Genomic DNA, 25609 nt, shown 5'->3' with positions numbered 1-25609 from the left:
GAAAAACAGGCGTCGCAGGTAAGCGTCCGCCATCCTTGACGTGTTGCCGAGCCCACTGGTGGGACCATGGGTGATGTTCGGGCTTTTATCTTGGCGGTGAATTGGCGGCGTCGAATCGGTGATGTGGTTGGCACGTGACATCCGGGAGGGGGCGAAGCGGGGCAGATCAGGTGGCGGTTTGGCGGTACATTGCGCATCATCCGTGTGAATTTCCATGAAGGGCGGCAGCGGCAAGTCGGTTGGGCGTAGCGGCCGAGGGTGCAGCCACCTTACTGGTTCCGACGAGGTAAGCTCTATGTCATGAGTGAGGACGGATGTCCGGCCTGGCACGCTTACAAATCTGTCCTGAAACTCGGTCAAAAGACCACGCAATTCCTGCTTCTGCTTCATTGTCAGTTGTGACTTTGATACTAAATCCTCAACTCTTTTCTCGATCGGGACTTCGTCCGATTCGGGAGCTAATTCAAGGATTTCTGCCGGAACCTCTTCTGGAACATTTAAAGTCATGTTCACGATGGCTTCCCTCTCTTTATAGGGTGTGAGTAAGTTGCTATGATACACCTGGTGTACCTTACGACTTCCTGGTAATTTTACCACATAGTTGGTGTCAGACAATTTTCGAGTAATCTCGGCCGGGCCGACCCATTGCACTTCAAGCTTATTCTTTTGGGAGGGCCTCAACAACATGACCCTGTCTCCTACAGCAAAGTGTCGTGCTTTAGCTGTCCGATCGTAGTAAAGCTTAGCCTTCTGCTGTGCTTTGGTCATCGCACTCTCGGTCAGTTCTTGGGCTTTTGTTAGACGATTCAATAAGGTGAGGACATATTCCACTACTACAGGATCATCACCCTGACCTTCCCACGACTCTCCCAGCATACGAAGAGGAGATCGCCGCCTGCGGCCGTAAACAAGTTCCGCTGGCGTAAACCCTGTTGTCTCATGTGGTGCAGTTCTTAGTCCAAACATCGTTGCAGGTAAGCACATTTCCCAGTCAGTTTTTCGTTCAAAACATAAGGCTCTTAACACTCGCTTCATCACGGAGTGAAGCTTCTCTATCGAGTTCGACTGCGGATGGTAGACTGAACTATGCAATAATTTCACGCCACACCGCTCTAGAAAGGTTGTCGTTAAGGCACTCGTGAAAATGGTGCCCTGGTCTGATTGTATCTCGGCAGGAAAGCCTACCCGGGCAAACACGGACAGAAGTGCGTTCACTACTTCAACGGAACTTAGCTCTTTTAGCGGGACCGCCTCTGGAAATTTAGTAGCTGGGCAGATTAAGGTCAGGATGTGACGGTAGCCTGAAGTTGTCTTGGGCAAAGGACCTACTGTGTCAATTACCAACCGACGAAAGGGCTCCGTGATTACGGGTACCAGCTTCATTGGAAATTTCGCCTCATCTCCCGGCTTACCCACTCGCTGACACACATCGCAAGATTTTACAAACCTCTCTACATCTTTAAAGCATCCAGGCTAGTAGTATTCCTGTAAAAGACGATCTTTCGTCTTCTTTACGCCTAAGTGGCCTGACCATGATCCTCCATGCACCAAACTAAGCAAATCCTGACGATATGCCTGAGATACGACTACCTGGTCCAACTCTACCCCTCGCCTATCTAGATATTTTCGATAGAGTATGCCGCTCCTCTCTTGGAATCTCACATTTCGTTTGGCGATTCCCTCTTTCGAACTGTCCTGGAATTGCTTAAACGTCGGGTCCCCCTTTTGTTCGGTTATTAATGAAGCGGGGCTCACCTGCAGCAGCCGACTGAAATTATCCGAAGTTGGCATGACACACAACTCTTTCGTATTTCCTTGTACCTGGAATGTGTCACCCTCTGTGCTATCCTCTGTACTACCAGGAATCGGCTTGGGAGCAACGGCATTTTCTATTTGCTTGGTCAACGAGGCGTAATTGACCCCTTCCGATTCGGGAGGAGGTTCATCGTCGCCTTTAGGAATGGTTGCCTCCGCGACTACGGCTTCTGCAGCCTGTTCTCGCACAAGTCGATTTGTTACCGTGGTGTCCAACTCGCAACCAGGCCCGTTGTCAATTTATTTATTTATTTATTTATTTATTTATTTATTTATTTTCATACCTCAAGGGCCTCCTAGAAGGAGGCATTACATGAGGGGTGGTACCAGCGACAGACTAGAACAAAAACGAGGGTAGGGGTGAGGGGGAGATGCGCTACCAACATAACTATATACAAGATCATCACAACAATAAATGAGTGAAGAAGCATAAAAGAAACTACATGGCCAGACACGCTACATGTTTTACATTGAGACCAATCAGAGTTTAAACAGCTTGGATAACCGCGCTTTACAGCAGTACAATGGTGCAAATATACAAGTCAGAATGCAAACAACGGCAATGAGCTAGGTAGCTATAAATTTGGTAAAAACAGAAAACAATATGATGTCAGAAGGCAACGCTCTATTACTTCGCCTGCACTGACAAAAATGAAAGACAGAAAAAACGGGAACCATAAAAACGACATGAGGATATTACACAATTCCGGGCGCGGTAAGCAGCGATTTAAACTGGTCAAGGTCTTTGGTCTGTACCACGTGAGCGGGAAGATTGTTCCAGTCTTTGGCTGACCGAACAAAAAAGGATTGCGCGAAAGTGTTAGTTCGTGGGCGGGGGTATGAAACTTGATGTTCGTTTTTAGTGCGAGTGTATACATGTGATTTTGGCGTGACGTAGGAGTTTGGTGATATTGAGTAATGAAACCTATGGAATAATGCCAGCCTTGCTAGTTTCCGACGGTTGTTGAGGGGAGGAAGGGATGCACGCGACTTGAGATTTGTGACGCTAGTGTATGAAGAAAAATCAGAGAAAGCAAATCTAACAGCCCGGTTTTGGATGGCTTCTACGTTGTCGATGAGGTAACGCTGGTGCGGGTCCCATATAGCGGCTGCATATTCTAGTTTTGGACGGATAAGGGTTTTATAGGCCAACAATTTTAAGTCTGAAGGAGCAAATTTCATCGTGCGCTGCAGATACCCGAGGGATCTACTGGCGCTGGCGATTACTTTGTACACGTGTACTGTCCAAGATAGATTGTTGGTGATATGGACGCCTAAGTACTTGTACTCTTTTGTGGATTGTAATGAAGAGCCTTTAAGGGTGTAATTGTGAAATAATGGGCATGCGCGCCGGGAAAATGACATTAGTTTGCATTTTGGTACGTTTAAGGACATTTGCCAAGTTTTACACCAATTTTCAATATGAAAAAGATCAGATTGTAGATTAATTTGGTCTTGCTTACATGTAATTTTGGAATATAGCACACAATCATCCGCAAATAGGCGAAAGTTATTAGAAATGCCAGACGGTAGATCATTAACATAAATTAAGAATTTGAGGCTTGTTTGCCTCAGTGAATGTTGCTCTCGCAGCCAGCGCACGTGCCTTCGATCTAGTCAGTGCCTGCACTATGCCTTCTCCCAACGTTAGACCTTTCTCCTTCAGCGTTTGATCTGACTTATTTGAAAATAAGTAAGGATACTGAGGAGGTAGATATGGCGATACCGCAGCTTCCGTTTCCAACGTACCAAATGTGCCTTTAAGGACAACTTTAGCTACGGGAAGGCACTGACTGTTTGCTTCTACGGCTTGTCTAATCCAGGCACAGTCTCCTGAATACTGTCCGGACTGAACAAAGGACGGATGAACTACGTCCATAGTGGCTGCGGAGTCTCTAAGAACCCGACACTGCTTGCCGTTCACAGTAAGGTCGTACATATAGGGCTCTAAACACTTCGTGTTCTCGTCGGCTTCATTAATAGATAAAAAGGCCACCTTTTCTTTAGGGCAATGTTTCGCGAAGTGCCCTGTTTCGTGGCAATTGAAACAAGCCGCCGGTTTTTTCGCCTCAAATTTCCTTTTGCTTGCCTCTGCCGACGCCCCATGGTTAGATGCCTTGTTTTCCTCACCCTTTTGTGCGAGACTTGTCGGTTGTTTTCTAAACGGCGCCTTATTCGGTAGTAGGAATTTTTCCCTTTTAGGCTCGCTGTTTGCCCCGAGGGCGCGGCGCGTAACGAATTCTTCAGCGAGCTCTGCGGTTTTCGTTACGGTGTTCACGTCCGGTCTATCCTGCACCCAGAACCTCACCTTTTCTGGTAACCTTTGATGGAATTGTTCGAGACCAACACACTCGAGCACCATGTCATGATTCCCATACGCCTTTGCCTCTTTGAGCCACTCCCCCATGTTGGCCATTAACTTGTAAGCAAACTCCGGGTATGAATCATTGTTCTCTTTTACGGCGTTGCGAAATTTTTGTCTGAAACCTTCCGCTGACAACCTGTATTTCTTGAGAAGGCTCGACTTTACCTCACTGTACTCGTCAGCTTCCTCTTTCGTGAGGCGCGCGATTACTTCTGAGGCCTCCCCCGGAAGTACGGACAACAAGCGTTGAGGCCATGTATCCTGGCTGAAACCTTGCCTTTCACAAGTTCTCTCAAAGTTGACGAGGAACAGCCCAATGTCCTCCCCTAGCTTGTACGATCTCATTAGGTCCGTCATTTTGAACCTGACCCGCTCTGCGGTACCGGATGCCTCGCTGCCTCCTGCTCTACTATTATGGCTAATCTCTAGCTCAAGGCGCTTCATTTCAAGCTCGTGCTTTCGCATCTTATCTGCCTCGGCTTCTGCCGCTTTCCTTCGGCCTCCGCCGCCTTTCTTTCGGCCTCTGCCGCTGGCCTCTCCTGAATCTCCTCGACACATTCTGACAGCTCGTCATCCTCCGCCCCCAATGCGAGAATCGCCTCTATCAGCTCTGGCTTTCTTTGAGAGTCCGACACCTCCAGATTTAACTCCCTTGCAAGTAGCAACAACATGGACTTTCGCAGGGATCTCAGATTCATGGCTGCCTCCAGTACCGCTGTCTCTGTTCCACAAAGATTCCTGTCCTGCAACTAATTAACCTTGACGGCAACGACAGCTCTAGGTTTCTGCCTTGCCTCAAGTTTTCCGTTAACTTAATCGACAAAAAAAGCTACAAAAAGCTCTTATACGGAATCCCACCGCTGCCACCAGTTGTTGGGACTCCGGGTCCTGCCGGTCTCGTTATCGGTAGCTGGCCCCGTCGCAGGATCCATCGTCCAACAATGCAGCGAGAAGAAGCGTCCGAACGAACGACAGAGATTTATTTACATGTGGAGAAGTGATCAACTGATCCAAAGAGAGAAGAGAGAGCGGTACAAAACGTCTTCGGCATTTTATAGCGCCGCGTTGTCGACACTGGGCGCATTGTCCGCATCGTCAGCCAATCCGGTGGCCCCGGCACCTCGGCCACGAGGGAGGGGGAAACACCTCTCACAACACATGGAGTGGCACAACCTAACACGATGTCCATATATGCTCCTGGCGCCCTAAAAAATGCCCAAACATGGTCACGAACGCACAGCAGATTCCGGAATTCTCCCGGCAAGAGGGGGGGAGCCTGAATGGGGAGGTGGGGGTCGACGACACAGTCGGTCAAGAACCAGTTCTCCCCACAACTCCTCTTGCTTGGTTCCCTAGGGCCGGTCGTAACAGCCTCCTAATTTTTTGAGCATATACCTGCGTTTGACCCCATCGCTGCCCACGAGCAGGTTTTTCATATCTTGGTATGCACTCCGGCACTCCAATAACCGTATTCTGTCCTTCGCATTACATGACCCGTCTCGGTCATGTAATGCTTTACAAATCTAATTATGTGCTTTGGCGACGAAGACAAAATATTTGTTAACATGTTCCTGCCTTTTTTTTCGTTGCAATTAAAATTACTCCACCCGGGCCAAGCACTCATCTACAAACTTGTACATAGAAAAGTACAAACACGGCTGAAGAGAGCAACGGCAGTAGTTTTTTTTTTCCTTTGTGGTGTGGTGTACACGCATCCCGAAGGAGTACGGCCACCAGCGTGGGTCCGGTCTTAGCGAGCCGCAGGGCACGCGTTAACCGTCGCCGTGGCGGGAAACACGATACTGCTCAAGTCGCAACACTTTATTGTGGCAACACCAAACGCAGTACAGCCCGTTGCAAATAGGCGCGGCGGGAAAGCAAGTAGGCTTATCCACGCCACGGGCACAAAGTACTACACAGGGGTGCCACGAGCACGTCTCCGCGGTAAAGGTGATCCACGGAGACACCGGGACAAAGGGGGCCCGGTTGCTCGAGCGAGGGCAAAGGCGCTCGCGTTGGCTTCGAAGGGAGACGGGTCGGCGTAGCTAGGCCACGCACTAGGACACCGTACTGCCCTTCGGCCGTGAGTACGCAGCGGGGCAACAAAAGGTGAGCGTTCGCATCGGGCGCGAGGCGCCGTCAGCGAAGTCCGACGAGCCCCGAGCGACGGGACTCGACGGACGGAAAAGAATGCGTGGCTCACCGTTTGAAGTCCCGGACTGTACTCCCCGCTCCCGACGCAGCGCGCGAAAACCTCTCGGGGGTCCCCGCGCGCGGCGCCACAGTCGACATCCGCTACCGGGTGAGGGAGTTAAACGTCACTCCGCCCTTCCCAGCGCGGCTGACGGCAAAGGAGGGTAGGCATGTCGGGACATGAGAAAAGAGGCGGCAAAGCCCGCGCAAAGGCAGCGGGCCAGCCTCAATTCCCACATCCCCCTCTCCTAAATTTGCCCTTTACCGGTCTGCAAAAAGGCAGCCGGACGTCACCCATGCAGTTAAAATGACACTGCTATGAGCGACAGCTAACCTCAGTCCAGCCCTGCTGCTAAAAAAAAAGATTACAAATGAGGAACAAAAACATAAATAACAAAATAAACACACGACACTATACAAATACTGCAGAAGGGAGCACAGAAACGTGGCACTAGTGTTCGTGGTGCTGATGGGGGATAGCGTCCACTGCGCGGAGGGGCGGAAAGGGCGTGACAGGGTCCGCTGGGTGCGATGCCCGAGTGCGAGGTCAGAGGTACGGGAGGGGCTCACTGATGGCTCGTTGCTGCTCTTGATAAGCCGCGAGTCCGACGAACGCTGCCTCGGCTGTGCTTCGGAGGCCCCGCATTTCTGGCTCGATGATGAAGCTGGAACGTTGCCCGAAGCCGGGCCTCTCCAGTGCTCAGGGAGGCCGACCCAAATTGGCTGCGAATGGCGTTGGCCGGCAGCATATAGCTGCTTTCAGCTGGCCTCGCGCAGGAGCCATGGTGGTAAAGGCAGCGGGGCTTCTTCGACGACGGCCGACAGCAGAGCACAGCCAGATGGTCTGACGTCAGTGGGTCAATGACCCCCCAGCACCTCCAGTGTCCGCATCGATGGGGGGAAGCCATGACGCACTCTTCGCGGGCTCGCATCGAAGCGTCACGCACCCACACACGCACAGAAGCACGCACGCACACCGCCGACAGCTGCGCGAGCGTAGGCGCAAAGCGTCCTTCGTCTCTCTCTCCCCCGGCAAGCACCGACACACAAGGTCACACACAGCTCCCTTCGCGATAGACGAAACGAACACGGGAAAGAAAGTAAAAACAGAGCAAAACGACACTCAACATCTGACAAAAAACATAAAATACAAATAACACTTAATATTAGACAAAAATAAACATAAAATACACATGAACACTTCAAAAAAAAAAGAAACACTGGCAGCAGACAAAGCGGGGTCAACTTCTTTACGAGAAAAGGCCGTAAAGAAGCTAACGTATACTGAGGCTAGACAGTAAACTGAGGGCCTTCGGTTGCGGAGAAGTCCGCCGTCCGGCGCGAAATCACAAAGGTGACCGCTTCCTCAGATTATACCGGCGCGGGGTCCGAATGCGGTCCGTCGCTCCGGGTGTGCCCGTTGCTTGCGCGAAGTGCCGCAGGGCACTGGCGCGAGCTCGTCAGACCGTGACAAAGGGCTACAGGTCTGCGATGTGGCACGGCTGAGTTTTCCCAAAGGGGATCTTTCAGCTAGTACGCGCCACGGACGCTAACTGACAATCGGTTCATAAGACCGGGCGGCTTTCCAACCCTTGGCTCAACCGTTTGTCAGACGTGGCAGGCACGGAATAGCGATAAAAGCCACGCTTCGTGCCGGGCCAGGTCACAACGTCGCTCAGTTTGCAAAAACTTTCGAGCCACTCAGGTGACCGGCCATGGATTCGTCGTGAGAGGATCGCAACAGTGCGGCTCTCAGACTTTTGGGCATAACCACCTTAAACGGGTCGCTGGACTCGTCGTCAGTGGCTATATAGTTCAGCAGGAGCCCGTCATGGTCCAGCAAAATGAATCCGCCGGGGACTCAGCGACACACGCTGTTTCAGCCCCCTAATAGCGCCCGCCGCAGAACAAGCAGCGTAACGGCGCGCCTCTCAAGACGGTTTAACGGCGCCCGCCGCAAAGCAAGCAGCGTATACGGCGCTCCGTCCCTCCGAGACTACGAAACGGATCACTCTGCCGAGCCTTCAGTAGCTCTTCGCTGCCGAAAGCAATTCCCATTCTCCCAAATGGGGGAGTCTGGTATCGCGCCCACTCAGGACCGCAGCAACCGCCGCGTGAGTCGGCGTTACGGGTTCGCTCTCGGCCTCGTGGCCTTCGGAAAGCTCCCCCGCTCGGCCGCTGCGCGGTGCGCCGCTTACCTGGTTAGCAGTCAAGGTTTGTCCGCATGGGGACTCACCCTTCTCGCCGAATGGCGGCGAAGCTGCTGTTTCGCCCCCGACGCTTGCATGTGCTAAGGCACCGCGAGCGGCCGTCGCACCGAAATCCAGGTTCTCGGCAGACAACAAGGGGCACGAGATAGCGCGTCAGCTACCACGTAGGAGTGTATTCACCACAAAAAGGGGTGACGACACAGGCGAGCGCCGCAGGGCGCCCGTCGATAGAGGCGGTGGCCTCTTGGTGCAACGCGGCATGCCACGAAGCAGACATAACCTTCGGGTAGGGCAAGAGGCCCATTCCGAAGCGACGCGCCATCTCCAAAGGGAGCGGCTGGGCGCCTCGTGTCGTCACCGCAATAGGGGGTGCCGACACGGACGGGTGCAGAAGGGTTCCCGTCAATAGAGGCAATGGCCTCCGTATGCAACGCGGCATCCGCTCAAAAGGGACAGCGGACAAAAGTCCCGCGAGGCAGCCATGTTGCGACGAGCCCGAATCGCGCAGGCGAACTGACTCGCTAAGAGCAGTCAAAAGCTAGAGCTTTTGATACCGCGTTGGGCGCCAGTGTGGTGTACACGTATCCCGAAGGAGTACGGCCACCAGCGTGGGTTCGGTCTTAGCGAGCCGCAGGGCACGCGTTAACCGTCGCCGTGGCGGGAAACACGATACTGCTCAAGTCGCAACACTTTATTGTGGCAACACCAAACGCAGTACAGCCCGTTGCAAAAAGGCGCGGCGGGAAAGCAAATAGGCTTATCCACGCCACGGGCACAAAGTACTACACAGGGTGCCACGAGCACGTCTCCGCGGTAAAGGTGATCCACGGAGACACCGGGACAAAGGGCCCGGTTGCTCGAGCGAGGGCAAAGGCGCTCGCGTTGGCTTCGAAGGGAGACGGGTCGGCGTAGCTAGGCCACGCACTAGGACACCGTACTGCCCTTCGGCCGTGAGTACGCAGCGGGGCAACAAAAGGTGAGCGTTCGCATCGGGCGCGAGGCGCCGTCAGCGAAGTCCGACGAGCCCCGAGCGATGGGACTCGACGGACGGAAAAGAATGCGTGGCTCACCGTTTGAAGTCCCGGACTGTACTCGCCGCTCCCGACGCAGCGCGCGAAAACCTCTCGGGAGGCTCCCCGCGCGGCGCCACAGTCAACATCCGCTACCGGGTGAGGGAGTTAAACGTCACTCCGCCCTTCCCAGCGCGGCAGACAGCAAAGGAGGGTAGGCATGTCGGGACATGAGAAAAGAGGCGGCAAAGCCCGCGCAAAGGCAGCGGGCCAGCCTCAATTCCCACACCTTTCACAAATGCTATCAGCGAATACCAATAATAATGATTTATTCTACCTTCCCACTATTTTTTTTATACTGTAGGAACTGCATTTCATTAGCACTGCCGCTTTCTACGCTCCGTATTCTGCTTTTTGTGCATGGATTAGTTAGTCGCATCGCCTCCCCCCCCCCCCCCCCACCCTCCCTATCATGTAAAGTATGGGGCTGACTTCGCGCCTCACTCCTAGGTTACTGGGAGGGCATAGGGGGGGGGGGGAAGGCTGCTCCTTCCTTTACGCACACACCTATGCTTACGTGCCAAAAATCACGCATGATTGTGCGACACCCCCTATAGCGTACGGGAATCCCAAAAATATCGACCACCTGTTCTTTAACGTGCACTAACGTCACGCAGAGGACGGGCCCCTGTAAAATTTCGGCTGCATCGAAATGGGACTGCCGCGGCCGCTTAAAAGAGCCGCGACCTTTGGTTTGACAACTGAGCTCTGAAATCGTCGAACTTCCGCGGCGCACATCACAGAGTACAAGCGATAATTATACTACAAGGAGTTAGCCGCGCCCTCTCCAACTACTCCACCCCGGTGGCTCCCGGCATTCTGATAACGAAACAGCAGTAGGTGAAAAATGTTTCGCCGGTGGTGGTGAAACATTTAATAACCATTAATCAGTTACAGAGAGGTGATTGGGTCGGGGCTTTGTCGGCCTCGCGTAGCTCTTTCAGGTGATCAAACCGGTGTCGCACGGCCACTTTTGATCGCGATCGGATCCGATCCGAAACAAATCTCTCGATCATGGTTCGCTTCGATCACGCAAGTTTAAAAAGGAATTTCAACGCTGTTTATATGATTCCCACACCCAGTCGGTCTTCGTCGCGATCAGCAAAGCACAGCGGAGCACCGCTGTTATATAGCCGGCGTTTGCAATTCAGTTTTGCTTCTAACGCAATCGGAATAGCTGATTTAAGATGCCGTACAACCATCTTCCTTCACCCAAGCGTTGCTCGTAGGCGTAGTTCTTCGTAATAATTGTGTACGACTGCAACTAGAAAAATAACGTTCGAACTCTCATTAGGTTCGCTCCACATAAGCCACTATGCATTCAAACTCCGAAGTATGTAGATAGGCGTACACCTGCCCATCCCTTCACACAGCTTCGTTTATCATATAGCCGCATGTTGTACAACCAACAGTTAGCCGTATCGAATACACCTAATTTGAGTAAACACGCATTCTTGTAAATGTGGTATTGCGCATTTCCAATTTCTACGAGCCTGGGCATCAGACAGCCGGCCACGTTCACAGTGCATCGATACTTGTTGAATCGTCCCTGAAGAGAACCAAAACTGTTCCGATTTCCAATAAAGCGCGAACCGCCCGAAAGCAAACGAGAAATTCAACGCGCTCGACCAGCAAGCAGCCCGCAAAGCTGAGCGCGATCAAGGTCCAAACATGCCCAATTTCCCCAATCGCGAGATCATACGTACGGCTGGCGCCCCTGCTAGAAAAGCTCACTAGATCAGCTCAAAAGCTTTCTTAGCCCATCGCACAGTTCGATTTTTACTTTCCTTCCATCCCACGACTCAATTCGCATGCTATAGAAGTGGGAAAACGCACGAAAAGACGCCCCGGTGGTGAGCAAAGCTTACCATGTATCATGAGGACAACAGGGCGTCATAACGGTCGAACGAACAGCCAGCGAAGATTCAAATTTGAGTTGCAACGTACAAATTCCGGGAAATCGTGGACTCGACTCTTCCTTGCGTCTCATCTTATCCGTTTGAAATTTGTACCTAGGGAGTCGCTAGCTTGTCGGAAGGAGGCGGTTTGAACTGGTTGGAAGCGTTCAGCCAGCCGAAGAGCCTTGCCCGGGAGATACTTGTGAATCCGCGCGCGTGAGAGAGAGTCGGCCTTGGAGCGAAGGGTTGCGTTCGCTTTGCTCGAAGTCGAAGCGGTTCAACGGTAGACGTTGAGGCGACGAGTAATTTTGCAGCGATCACCGCTGGTTTGTCGTAGGATTTCGCTGTGATTAAACTTCGATTATTTTGACACCGCGCGGTCAATGGTGATCGAGAATGGAGCTCTCGTGAGGTCCACCGTGTCGCATGGAAGTTACACCGGTGATCGAGAAATGAAAAAAAAAAAAAAAAGAGAGTCGAACTCAACCTGTACACGCGTGGTGTGGTGTGCGTGAAACTGAAGCGTTGGCGTTTTCTGACGTCCTTAGAATGACAGACTGTCAAGCCAAGATTTTGTTTCTGGGAGAGAAATAAAGATATGCCACTTGTATCTGAGATCGCGCGCGTTAATTTTTTGTTTCCTTTTTTTTAGTTGTTTTACTGCCTGGCGCATTTTTTTTTAATCTGAAAAAAAATCCTTCCTCCACCCCATCACATGTAGATGACTACTAGTTCGTAAAAATTACACAGTAAGCAGTCAAGACAACGCGCAACAAATGCAGTTAGTAAGTCTGAAGATGAACAGCCGAGCAGTTCGAGGTCAGAGTTAACCCTAACATTCGCCTTAACTCGGGGTTCGCGGAGTTTAGTACTCGACTTACATTCGGGCACGCGAAATGGAGGCAAGATCAGAACAGCCTTCGCAAGGCACATCTACGAATGGTTCACATTTAGAAGCGCGAAAACTGCTAGCGCGAGTCGCCGCGGCATTCAAGATGGCGGACGCCAATTGTACAACGTCTGCTTTCAGTTTTTCGCATTATGGCAAAACTCGAGAGAATTTTCGCATTATGGCAAACACGAGCAAACGCAACTTGTACCCCTGCATTTCTTTCCACAAATTGATGTTTCCTTTTTTATCGCTATATTCAAAAAACAAAAAATGCCGCAAAGCCTTGTCGTCTGCTCGGAAGCGCGCAACCCGCGTCGGAAAAAATCGTCTGTTCCTTGACCGTTCAGGCGCGCCACGTCTGGCACCTCCGGCACAGTAGCAGTTTTGAAAAACGAATCAATTCACGCGCAGATTACCTGCAAAATGTGGCTGCGCCACAGTGCGATTTTTTTTTCTGAAAGAATGGCTTACAGCACGCACCATAACGTTGCAGCAGCCAAGCCACTTTTTTGCAGCTACGTTACGCGCTGAAATTTGCTTATTTGTTCGTTTCGAATACTACCAAAGTTTCGGGAACAAACATTACAATAGTGCAGAAGTGTTAATTGATAATACAGTAATAGTTTATCGAAAATTTCGAAACGCTCAAATATTCGCTTATGCATATTTTTTTCGTTACATTAAAATACAACGATGAAAAGGCCAATTGTTGTCACGAAGAAGCAACACTACATTCAAAGTAGAAAGTTATTTGGGGGCGAAGCTCCCAAAACCGTTTGTTTGTCCGTCCCTTGTATATGTCTCGTGGTACGTGACCGCCTATAGCTATATGACGCATCCAACAGACAGACAGACGAAAAGACAGACGAGCAGAAGGATTGACGTACGCTTCGTCATGCACTCCGTGAAAATGAATTTTTTTTCGTCCTAACTTTTAAAAACGGCGCTTAGCTGTAGGGTCATGAATTGTAGTCGGAAGCACACTCACATTACTCCTGAACGCATTCACAAAACCTAACCAGAAAATCTGCAAACAAAAAAAAAACCCACTAGTGGACGTCTGTGCTAAGTAGTAAAAATTGCCTACACAGTAAGCACTCATGAACACGCGACACAGGTGCAACTAGCAATTAAGTCAGCTATGTAAATGAGAAAATGTCTCTTGCTCACCTTCGATGCGTGGATGATCGCAGAGCTCCCGTCCGCGGCGTAGGATACACGAGTCATGTCTACTCACAAGCACACACCTGCGAGAAAAGATTCACAAAACGCGCACAACGTCAAAAAGTGTCCCGTCACTGGAAGCAAAAAAAAAAAAAATCGCGTATGAAAAACCTTGCATTGGTTGCAAATCGACGTGAAGCTTCCTTTTGAAGACCGTCGACAACGTTGACGTAAGACCAGTCTGTACGGCCTCTTGAGACCACGACCTCCCAACAGACAAACGCGACCAAGCCCTGCGCGGAGTTCCAGACGAGATCTCGGAACAAAGAAATCAATCGAAGCGCAGCATTTCGGCAAAAAGCGGACTCACCTAGAGAACGTCCTTTGGCCGGTGCAACCTCCAAGGTCAGAACCACAACCTGCGCAAGTACCCGTAACCCCAAACCTCAGAACAAAGAGATCCAAAGATAACGGTCAGCGCAATCTGAACTCACCGGCGATACGTCCTCCCTTGGCCGAGTCTCCAGGGAAAAAAAGTTTTACCGCCTGTCCCGCCTTTTTTATACCTTCTGTGTGACGTCACTATCCCTATGGAAATACTGATAGCTACCCGAGCTTCAGCACTGTGGAGGCGCGGGGACGAAAAAGAAAGGGAAAGAATTTCTTTGAATTTTCCCCATTTGTCACGGTGCGGGCTTTCGCCGCCGAGATAATGGTGGCGGGAGTTCCCCAGACGGCCGAACGGCTTGCATAATCTCACTTTCTCGTCACAACAAATCAATGAAGCCGATTCCTACTCGAATTAAACGCAGTATGATACCCTCGGACGTCCAGTGATTGTGTTACGGAGGGTCTTCGACGTGAAAATCGCAATAATTTGAGGGGTTCTCTGTCGGCTACCTCGCCGCTGAGACATTGAAGTTAGCATTCAATTCAAAACCGGAGGCGTATAAAAATCGTCTCCGGTCTTCAATAAGCGTCGTTCGACAGTGCCGTGATCGTAGGTGAACTCTTTCCGCGCACATTTGGAAAAATTACGCGCTTTTTTACGCTAGGGAACGGTGTAACATGCACAGCTGCTACGAACAGAAGTAGCAGACTGCAAATGAAAAAACAAACAAAAACTACGCGTTGTAATCGAGGAGAAAGCTCGATAGACGACCTGTACGTGGACCGCTAAGTCCCATAGCTCGTGTTGTGTGTCGGATGCGAACGCTGAGAACTGGGAAGCACGCGTAGACACGTTCGAATTGTCCTCGCGTGTTCTAGAAACAGCGTTCGAAGAGAAACAGGGCGACCTCGACCTGCTCTTTTAATAACTACGGCCAGCGTGAACTCTCTGAATCAACGCGGCTAGTTCGGCAGCGTTAAGGCATGTTAGGCAACGCCGCTTGTTAAGCTGGGATGATGACGGCCGGCCCTCGGGCCACTCTATATGGCCGGACACTGCTTCGCTTCGGCGACCCCTCTGGCCCGGCTCACTATCAGGAGCTGTAACCGCGGTTGCGAGCTGCGCAGAGCAGCCTCCTATCGCTCCCGGTGTCCTGACTCTTGCTATGGGGCCTTGGGTTTGTTCGGACAATTCGTAAATGCGTCACTGAAGTTGACTCTGGTTCTAGAACAAATTGCAAGACTCGTTTCCTTTTTTTTTTACGCGCAAGTTAGTAAGTCACCGTTTGTGCTCTCGACTTCACGTCAGTGTGTCGAGTACATGTTCAACTTATTTAAAACTACGAGAGAAGTACTGGATATATTCTATAGAGATTTTTCACATTTAAATAAATGCAATAGACAAGAACATGTGCAAATTTTCATAGACTATCGTGAGTTTTTGCACAAGTTATGGCACCGTACTTTAGAGTGTGCCATGGACCCTCGAGATAGCGATAGGAAAGCTTTATGCAGGAATGAAGAGTACGCTAGGCCCTTGCCAAACGAGTAGCAAAGTCATCTTGACCCAATGTAGCTTATTGAAGCACCATCTCTTTATGTAAAGCGTAACGCCACGCTTCTTGCAACACTATTTTAGTGTATTGTGGCATACCTGCATTTTTTTTCCTAAGCATTTTGTGAAAGCTTCGGTATGGATAGAGTATAATAGCAATCTCAGTTGTCGCTAGAGACTTCCTGGCACTTCTGTTAGGTACAACAGTGCCTAGTGAGTGTCTTGCCATTGTGCGACTGAAGGACAATAGTCAACACGTAGGGGGTCTGCCGAAACATACAGTGCAGTTGCAGAACCCGCATTCGTTGTCTGCGGCTATTTATGTCATCTGGGCCTGCAGCACTTCGTCTCGGATATCAAATCTCTGTAATTCTCAGCACTGTAGTACAGCTCAGCCCGTTCTATTCCATTGTTACAGCTGCTGAGAAGAGTTGGCAAATGCACTACGTTTTTTTTTTAATTTTATTTTCAGTGGATAGGCACCTGGTTACACAACATAAAAACTGCCGTGTTTTCGTTTGGCAGCATAGCAACTATGCCTATGTTTTGGCCTCTACGAAACGCAGTTGTTTTTGGTATCAAAACAGAAACCGCGCTCCCGACGTTCCTTTCTTTCCAAAATAACTTTATTGTTCGCAGAGAGCGCGCTTCGTACCGTCGTCATTCCTTTCTTCTCCTAAGTGTGGATGTTAGGGTCAGAAGCGACAATGAAAACCTCAATGGGCTCTCGCATGTTCACATCGGCATCTGTCGCAGCCTCGTGGCTCTCGGATAACAGAAAAAAGAAAAAAAAGGCATTATTCTTAAAAGAAAATAACTGGCTCCATTTCTGAGGCCACGCACAACATATTAGGTACGTGTATGCTGCCATGAAGTAAACCCAGATTTCATTACACGTACGAGAAAAAACTACGAAACTATGCACTCTATACGCTCCTCACGCAGTGCAGGGATGTTCTTGCTGAAGCACAATAAATCCGTTTTTTTTTCTCTTTTAAACGTATAAATTGTGAAATATGAAACAATCGTAGAAAACGCAGTATTGACCAGCAGGCCCGTACCCTGATTTTTTTTTCAGGAAAGGGGGGGGGGGGAATTGAAATGGTCTTTTTTCGATCCCTATGCCACGGTGAAAAAAAATTCGCGAGGGGGGGGGCAGGGGCCCAAAGTGCCACCCCCTGGCTACGCTCCAGCTCACCAGGTGTGTTTGACGGGCTCTGGTTTTTCTAAAGTTTAACTACTCGTAGAACAGAAAAAAAAATATGTGACAGAGTCGATAAGCTTGGCATTTAAAATTCCAGCGAACGAAACCAAAATATTGGGCTGTGTTTTTTTTTTATTCCCGAAAAAGGAAGTGTACTTTGTAAAGCACACCAGTGCCTTAATGTGTTATTCAAAGAGTCAGCGAATGCGCCAGGCAGTAAAACAACTAAAAAAAAGGAAAAAAAAATTAACGCGCGCGATCTCAGATACAAGTGGCATATCTTTATTTCTCTCCCAGAAACAAAATCTTGGCTTGACAGTCTCTCATTCCTAGGACGTCAGAGAACGCCAACGCTTCAGTTTCACGCACACCACACCACGCATTTACAGGTTGAGTTCGACTCTCTTTTTTCATTTCTCGATCACCGGTGTAACTTCCATGCGACACGGTGGACCTCACGAGAGCTCCATTCTCGATCATCATTGACCGCGCGGTGTCAAAATAATCGAAGTTTAATCACAGCGATATCCTACGACAAACCAGCGGTGATCACTGCTAAATTACTCGTCGCCTCAACGTTTACCGTTGAACCGCTTCGACTTCGAGAAAAGCGAACGCAACCCTTCGCTCCCAGGCCGACTCTCTCTCACGCGCGCGAATTCACAAGTATCTCCCGGGCAAGGCTCTTCGGCTGGCTGAACGCTTCCAACCAGTTCAAACCGCCTCCTTCCGACAAGCTAGCGACTCCCTAGGTACAAATTTCAAACGGATAAGATGAGACGCAGGGAAGAGTCGAGTCCGCGATTTCCCGGAATTTGTACGTTGCAACTCAAATTTGAATCTCTGCTGGCTGTTCGTTCGACCGTTATGACGCCCTGTTGTCCTCATGATACATGGTCAGCTTTGCTCACCAACGGGGCGTCTTTTCGTGCGTTTTCCCACATCTATAGCATGCGAATTGAGTCGTGGGATGGAAGGAAAGTAAAAATCGAACTGTGCGATGGGCTAAGAAAGCTTTTGAGCTGATCTAGTGAGCTTTTCTTGCAGGGGCGCGAGCCGTACGTATGATCTCGCGGTTGGGGAAATTGGGCATGTTTGGACCTTGATCGCGCTCAGCTTTGCGGGCTGCTTGCTGGTCGAGCGCGTTGAATTTCTCGTTTGCTTTCGGGCGGTTCGCGCCTTATTGGAAATCGGAATAGGTTTGGTTCTCTTCAGGGACGATTCGACAAGTATCGATGCACTGTGAACGTGGCCGGCTGTCTGATGCCCAGGCTCGTAGAAATTGGAAATGCGCAATACCACATTTACAAGAATGCGTGTTGGTTGTACAACATGCGGCTATATGATAAACGAAGCTGTGTGAAGGGATGGGCAGGAGTACGCCTATCTACATACTTCGGAGTTTGAATGCATTGTGGCTTATTTATGTGGAGCGAACCTAATGAGAGTTCAAACGTTATTATTCTAGTTGCAGTCGTACAGAATTATTACGAAGAACTACGCCTACGAGCAACGCTTGGCTGAAGGAAGATGGTTGTACGGCATCTTAAATCAGCTATTCCGATTGCGTTAGAAGCAAAACTGAATTGCAAACGCCGGCTATATAACAGCGGTGCTCCGCTGTGCTTTGCTGATCGCGACGAAGGCCGACTGGGGGTGGGAATCATATAAACAGCGTTGAAATTCCTTTTTAAACTTGCGTGATCGAAGCGAACCATGATCGAGAGATTTGTTTCGGATCGGATCCGATCGCGATCAAAAGTGGCCGTGCGACACCGGTTTGATCACCTGAAAGAGCTACGCGAGGCCGACAAAGCCCCGACCCAATCACCTCTCTGTAACTGATTAATGGTTATTAAATGTTTCACCACCACCGGCGAAACATTTTTCACCTACTGCTGTTTCGTTATCAGAATGCCGGGAGCCACCGGGGTGGAGTAGTTGGAGAGGGCGCGGCTAACTCCTTGTAGTATAATTATCGCTTGTACTCTGTGATGTGCGCCGCGGAAGTTCGACGATTTCAGAGCTCAGTTGTCAAACCAAAGGTCGCGGCTCTTTTAAGCGGCCGCGGCAGTCCCATTTCGATGCAGCCGAAATTTTACAGGGGCCCGTCCTCTGCGTGACGTTAGTGCACGTTAAAGAACAGGTGGTCGAAATTTTTGGGATTCCCGTACGCTATAGGGGGTGACGCACAATCATGCGTGATTTTTGGCACGTAAGCATAGGTGTGTGCGTAAAGGAAGGAGCAGCCTTCCCCCCCCCCCCCCCCCTATGCCCTCCCAGTAACCTAGGAGTGAGGCGCGAAGTCAGCCCCATACTTTACATGATAGGGAGGGTGGGGGGGGGGGGAGGCGATGCGAATAACTAATCCATGCACAAAAAGCAGAATACGGAGCGTAGAAAGCGGCAGTGCTATTGAAATGCAGTTCCTACAGTATAAAAAAAATAGTGGGAAGGTAGAATAAATCATTATTATTGGTATTCGCTGATAGTATTTGTGAAAGGAAAAAAAAAAACTACTGCCGTTGCTCTCTTCAGCCGTGTTTGTACTTTTCTATGTACAAGTTTGTAGATGAGTGCTTGGCCCGGGTGGAGTAATTTTAATTGCAACGAAAGAAAAGGCAGAAACATGTTAACAAATATTTTGTCTTCGTCGCCAAAGCACATAATTCGATTTGTAAAGCATTACATGACCGAGACGGGTCATGTAATGCGGAGGACAGAATACGGTTATTGGAGTGCCGGAGTGCATTCCAAGATATGAAAAACCTGCTCGCGGGCAGCGATGGGGTCAAACGCAGGTATATGCTTGTCACGCACTTCGGGTGAGGCCCCGCCGATCCAACATCGACGTGCGGCAGACTCGCAGGCTTCCACTTTACGCTTCGGCCTGCGACGCCTGAAAGGCCTCGAAGTGGCACATTTCGAGTTTATTTGCGGGTTGGCCCCTGTTTCAATTAAATGTTTGTCTAAGTGTAATCAAACTCTGTGTCTGCTCTATGAGTGCGTCGGTCAGGCCCACACGTCACCACACGTGCAACCCCGCACGGGTCGGCCAGCGTGCACCAAGAGCTGGCCTGGTCCGTATGGAACTTTTTATTGTGACTTTTTTTAAACCGTTAATTTATTTTAACCAGCCTTTTTTTTTCTTTAAACATTTGTAGTTGTGTGCGCTGCGTCGCACGTTGAAATCCAAAAGCGCCATCATGATCCTTGTGTAATTATTTCCTTGTAACCCTCTTTTACGATTTCCATCTTGTTATTTTATTAATGTTCCGCATATTTGTCTTTAGCCTGTATCTTAGCCCATTTTGTTATGTAGCTGTTGTTTCTATCGCGCGTATCAGTTTTCCTCCTTTGCTATTTTTGTAATCTCCTGCCTTTGCCAGTGTTTCAATTAAATGCTTGTTTGTGTGTAATCAAACTCCGTGTCTGCTCTATGAGTGCGTCGGTCAGGCCCACACATCACCACACGTGCAACCCCGCACGGGTCGACCAACCCGCAAATAAATTCGAAATGTGCCACTTCGAGGCCTTTCAGGCGTCGTAGGCCGAAGCGTAAAGTGGAAGCCTGCGAGTCTGCCGCACGTCGATGTTAGATCGGCGGGGCCTCACCCGAAGTGTGTGACAATGCTCAAAAAATTAGAAGGCCCTCACAGGGCAGAGCGAGTGAGAGATAATTCGAAGTGGTTTTATTGCGGCATTTGCACATCAGACTTAAACTTACAATCTTGATGTGGAGCACGGAAGACAGGTTTGTCATTCATACTAGTTGTTATCTTTTTATTCAAACAAAATTGTGTGTATCCGACGAAGCACGCGCGCTTCAAGGAAACGCGCTTCAGCAACACTGTAGCGTAGTTTGTTACACAAAAACAGGAGTATCGCCTTTGAGGCTTTTACAAAAAAAAACTTATTTCCAAACGAACCCAAATGAATGCACATTAGGTTTTTTAAGTGGCTATTTCTGATATCAATAACGAATAAGTATTATCTCTAGGTCACTATATTATTCTCACCGGGCTGAGCAGACGACTGGAAACGCTTTGGCGAATAAGCCGCCAAATGCCGAGCAGACGTAATGAATCTCTGCTTATCCGAAGGTGTAAAAGATTAGCCGTAATAAGGCAATAGCGATGAAGCATAGACTAACATGGACTCTATGAGCAAATACATTTACTGCCCGTAAATGCAATCAATACGCACTTTTTTTAGGGGCGAAGCTCCTTAGGGCGTGGCCTGTGCGTCCCCTGTAGCCTGTATGTAGCCACCTCTAGTTTAGTTCTTGCAGTGTTCACTAGATGGCGGTACCGTCCCCTGTATGTAGCCACCTCTAGTTTAGTTCTTGCAGTGTTCACTAGATGGCGGTACCGTCTCCTGTATGTCTCCTGTATTTATCTCCACGCTAGACCTAGTGAGAGGTTACTGGCAGGTGACAGGAATGCAGCAGTCATGAAAAATAGGGCACTGTGGAATTACAATAGGTATGATGTTGTGAGAGGAATATGGAAAGGGGTCATGGTTCCTGGGCTGACGTTCGGCAATGCGGTCTTGTGCATGAGATCAGAAGTTCAAGCAAGATTAGAAATTAAGCAACGTGGAATAGGTAGGCTTGCTTTAGGAGCTCACGGGAATACACCAAATCAGGGAGTTCGAGGTGATATGGGATGGACATCATTTGAGGGCAGGGAAGCTAGCAGCAAGATAAAACTTGAGAAGCGATTGAGAGAAATGGGGGAAGAGCGTTGGGCTAGGAAGGTTTTCAGCTACTTGTACATGAAGAATGTCGATACAAAATGGAGAAAGCGAACCAGGAAGTTGACTGGTAAATACTTAGAAAACAGCAGGTGGCCAAACCAAAAAGAACTATCGGTTAAGAAGAAAGTGAAGGAAACGGAGACTGACATGTGGAGAATGGGCATGATAAAGAAGTCCGCACTAGAGATCTATCGAACGTTTAAGCAGGAAATTGCCAAGGAAAGGATCTATGATAATACTCGGGGTAGTTCTCAACTGTTTGAGGCCAGAACGGAAGTTTTGCGAACCAAGACATATCGGGCCAAATACAAAGGGGTAGACACAGTATGCAGTGCGTGTGGAGAGGAAGAAGAAACTGCCGAACACTTGATAATGTTCTGTAAAGGGCTTCACCCTATAGTTCAGGATGATGGCGCAGAGTTTTTCAAAGCACTGGGGTTTACGGACCGGGAGGGCAAAATAAACTTTAAGCGGGTAGACTTAACTAGAAGGAGGTTATCTGATTGGTGGCTAAAGTCAGGGCACGAGTGAAAATTAAACTCTTCACTGCAAAGTAGGAATCCTCAAACTCTTTTTTTTAAGGAAAAAAAATATAGTTTTTGGTTCATTAGGTATTACGGCTTGGTGGCGCTAGCCACCGCCCGATCTAAAGGGTACAGCCATATCCATCCATCCATCCATCCATCCATCCATGTAGCCACCTCTCGTTTAGTTCTTGTAGTGTTTACTAGATGGTGGTACTTGGAGCTGATGATGAAAAGATGCAAGATGTTATAAACTAGAAAGCGGTACTTGTAGTTGATGAAAGACTCGAGATCTTATAAAATAGGAATGATGTCACATATGGCGCGTGTCATTGGTTGAAGGCAATCGTTCGATTTAGTGCGGCGACGTACGCTAGGGGGAGCGTTGTAATAAAATCCGTTCGCTGTTGGCGCGCGCTCGGAGTCGCCGGATGAATAAGGCTGCACAGCGGAGAGAGCGCAAGGCGGCAGCAGCGCGCGCTCGCAAACAGAATCCCGATGTGCGAGCGCGCGAGGCAAGGGACATCGCAAGCCATCCATCGTCTAAGAACAAATAAAAGTTGATTTGTGTATATACACACACAGCGTTTCTCACGTCTTTACATGATGATCGACTGGGCGAATTACACGGAAGATTCACAGTTTACCGATGAATCCCTCAGGAGCTTCGCCCATTCATCATCATTCACCCCGTGAATATGCCGTTATTTTTTTAGTTTGAAGCTATGACACCAAAACGTTAGGTGGAAATAACACTACAGCTCATTTCATAAACGCTATAGCATGTAGAGGCGAGCGAAAGGTTCTTCCTGTTGCTCCATGTTTACATTATTCCGACATTTAGACTTTGTAAAGTTACACACTATGTGTTTCTGGTACATGCGTTAAACTGGCTGGCACCTGAATTAAAGCCGTTCGCAAATGGATTAAACATGGTGACACTTGGATTAAACTAACTGGCACGCGGCCTAACTCAGTTGGCACTTGGATAAATATGTCGGCGCTTCGACTAAATGTTTACCACATGGATTGAATAGCGTGGCGCTCAGATTATTTAAATGGCGTGTCGATTATTTAGGCTGGCACTTGGATTAAAGTGAGTGGGAAGACCTGCAGTGCTGGCTATTTTATTTTATATACGTATGCACCGCTACGGTACAGCTGTCATCACGCCGGGTTAACGTCAATTGCAGTTAAACTTCATCCGCTGAACTTGATTTCTGCCGCAGTATCCAGGACTACCATCCTCGTGATCACCAGAGCTTCGTATCAGCTTACCCCTTCTGGTGTTGCTGTAATATCCTTGTTTTAGTGGTCATCCTTGCACACCTGTAAACAACTGGTTGTAAAAAGCATATTCGGCTGTCAAACATTTGTCTTCGACGTGCAATTGTACATATCTTTAGCTGCACGCCGTAACGTGTCGCTCAAAAAAAAAAAAAAAGAACTACAGCACAGTTACTTCCCATGGACATCCTTCGCATAACATTGATTCCCAAGGTATGGGGGTCCTTCCTAATTTGTTTTTTTCTCTGACAGGTTCAGCCGCGTCCCTTGCATTCCTCCTGCACTGTTGAGAAGAAGCCTGGACAGTACCCACAATAGAAGGCCGACATTCGGGACAGGATCGAAGTTCATGCTCTCTCTCTCTCTGGCAGCTCTAACCATGAATGCATCAGTTGGTCGAATGTCCGAACTGTGAAATGTGAAAAGTCATACAGCTCGCTGCACTGCTATGTGGTTCCCACGCGACATATACACCTGCTACATTCGACACAGCTCACGTTGCGTGTTGCCCTTTGAATATATAGCGTGTGCGTGCGTGTGATATGCGTGCGTGTGCTAGAGAGAGTGAATAAAAGAATTTTTGTGTGTTTTGGTATACCTCATTTACGCCCAGCGAGCGCCCTCGCCTGCGCTCTCCGTATTCATTATTGACTCGGCCGCTCTCGGCTGTGCCCATGCTTGAGAACCTGGCTAAATTGTATCTATAGTGGGTAAAGTATACAGTGGGTCGGGGTGGTAAATGTGCACTGCCATGCTTAGACTTGGGTAAACCTCGTCACTCGGGCGCGGTAATTGTGCTTGCTTCATGTTCGTTTTAATGGAGTAAAAAAGTTCTAGCTCTACACCTTTCGCCTTTTCTACTGAAGAGCCGAGTTTTTCCAGGTTAAGCCTTTTCAGCAGCGATATCGCTCTAGTCTTTACTTCCTTGCTTTTTACAGAGAGTGGTTTAAAATTTCTTTCTAATGCTTCCTCAGCCTTCTTGAGAAAATCTAGTTCATTAATGATAACGAAGAACCCTTCTTTGTCAGAAATGAGTACCCTTAGCTGATTGTTCAAACAAAACTTAACAACTGGATGAACGCGCAGTCTTCTACTCACATCGCTAACATTGCTCGAAACTGCTTGAACACATTCTGTTACACACCTATAACGCTCTTCCTCCTTGGCCAGCTTGGAGACAGTCCTTGCTGTGGCAATCTTTTCTTCAGGTCGAAGGGTAGGTTCTACGGAGAACTTCGGGCCTTTTTGCAGAACCTGCTGAATTTTTTCCGGCACAGACACATCACTTAGGTTCAAGAAACGTCCCTCACTTGAAGCTTGTTTTTTCCTGGCAGGTAGTTGTGGTCTGATCCAATTCCACAAAGTTTCCGTGACGGATTTCGAAGTTTTGCACCAGTCGCGATACGAATCGCGGTTGTTACGTCTATGAACGTCTTGGTCACACATGACCCTCAGCCAGTCCTTATAACACCGGACTTGTCTGTACCATTCCGAACGAAGGATTCGGCACATCCTTTTGGTATGCCCAAACGACGGACTCATCATTCCAAAAAGCATTTGTACCTCTGCCGGACAAGTTCCTTGACGAAGGTGCCACGATGCTACTCTTGCCCGACATGTTAAGACAGCAATCCACGATGCCAAAATGGCAGGGTCTTGAAAAGAGGGACTACAACAGTTAAAAGAGCCCTGTGTACTAGAAATACATTGCAAAAGGATCAAAATGTGGGCCAGTTGGTAATTCATTTTCTTCGTTCAGCGAACTGGGAGCGCAGAGAAAACACAAAGGACGAAGCGAGGAACCACACAACACGAGCGCTCAACTAACAACTGATTTATTTTCCACATCGGAAGGACATATATAAACACAAAATGCGCATGTCAAAAAAAGATTATGACGAAATCAAGGGCAGCATGCGAAGCGTGTAATCAAGGCACATGTCTAAGGGTTATCTAGGTAGCTGAATTCACAGTCAAGTAGTGAGAGGGAAGGATGACTTATACATTGGTCCGTATTCCTGGAAATGTGATAGGCTTCAGAAATTTCGCGCGTAGTTTGATGAGGATGCCGGAACAGAACAATTGTATTCTCAAACAGAGGTTGGCACTTGCACGAAACGCAATGTGACGCTAAATGGGAGTAAGGTGTACTTTTCAACGAGCTTCTGTGTTCCCTGAGACGCACGTTCACACATCGGCCGGTCTGGCCAATGTACATCCGTCCGCAAGAAAGGGGTATCTTATATACTACTCCGGTGATGCACTTAACAAACTTAATTACGTG

The 25609-nt window shown here is 49.0% G+C and overlaps 1 long non-coding RNA gene across 1 annotated transcript; it reads left to right on the top strand.

Moving 5' to 3' along the window:
- Positions 1-23913, top strand: LOC142814117 (uncharacterized). The gene is made up of 3 exons (XR_012894817.1): positions 1-286; positions 840-974; positions 23578-23913. It is a non-coding gene; the product is annotated as an uncharacterized LOC142814117 (long non-coding RNA).
- Positions 23914-25609: the final 1696 nt, after the last annotated feature.

The sequence above is a fragment of the Rhipicephalus microplus genome, chromosome 4 (assembly GCF_043290135.1).
Source record: "Rhipicephalus microplus isolate Deutch F79 chromosome 4, USDA_Rmic, whole genome shotgun sequence".
Lineage (NCBI taxonomy): Eukaryota > Metazoa > Arthropoda > Arachnida > Ixodida > Ixodidae > Rhipicephalus > Rhipicephalus microplus.
Note: the sequence above shows the minus strand (reverse complement) of the source record. Positions and strands in the feature narration are given on the sequence as shown.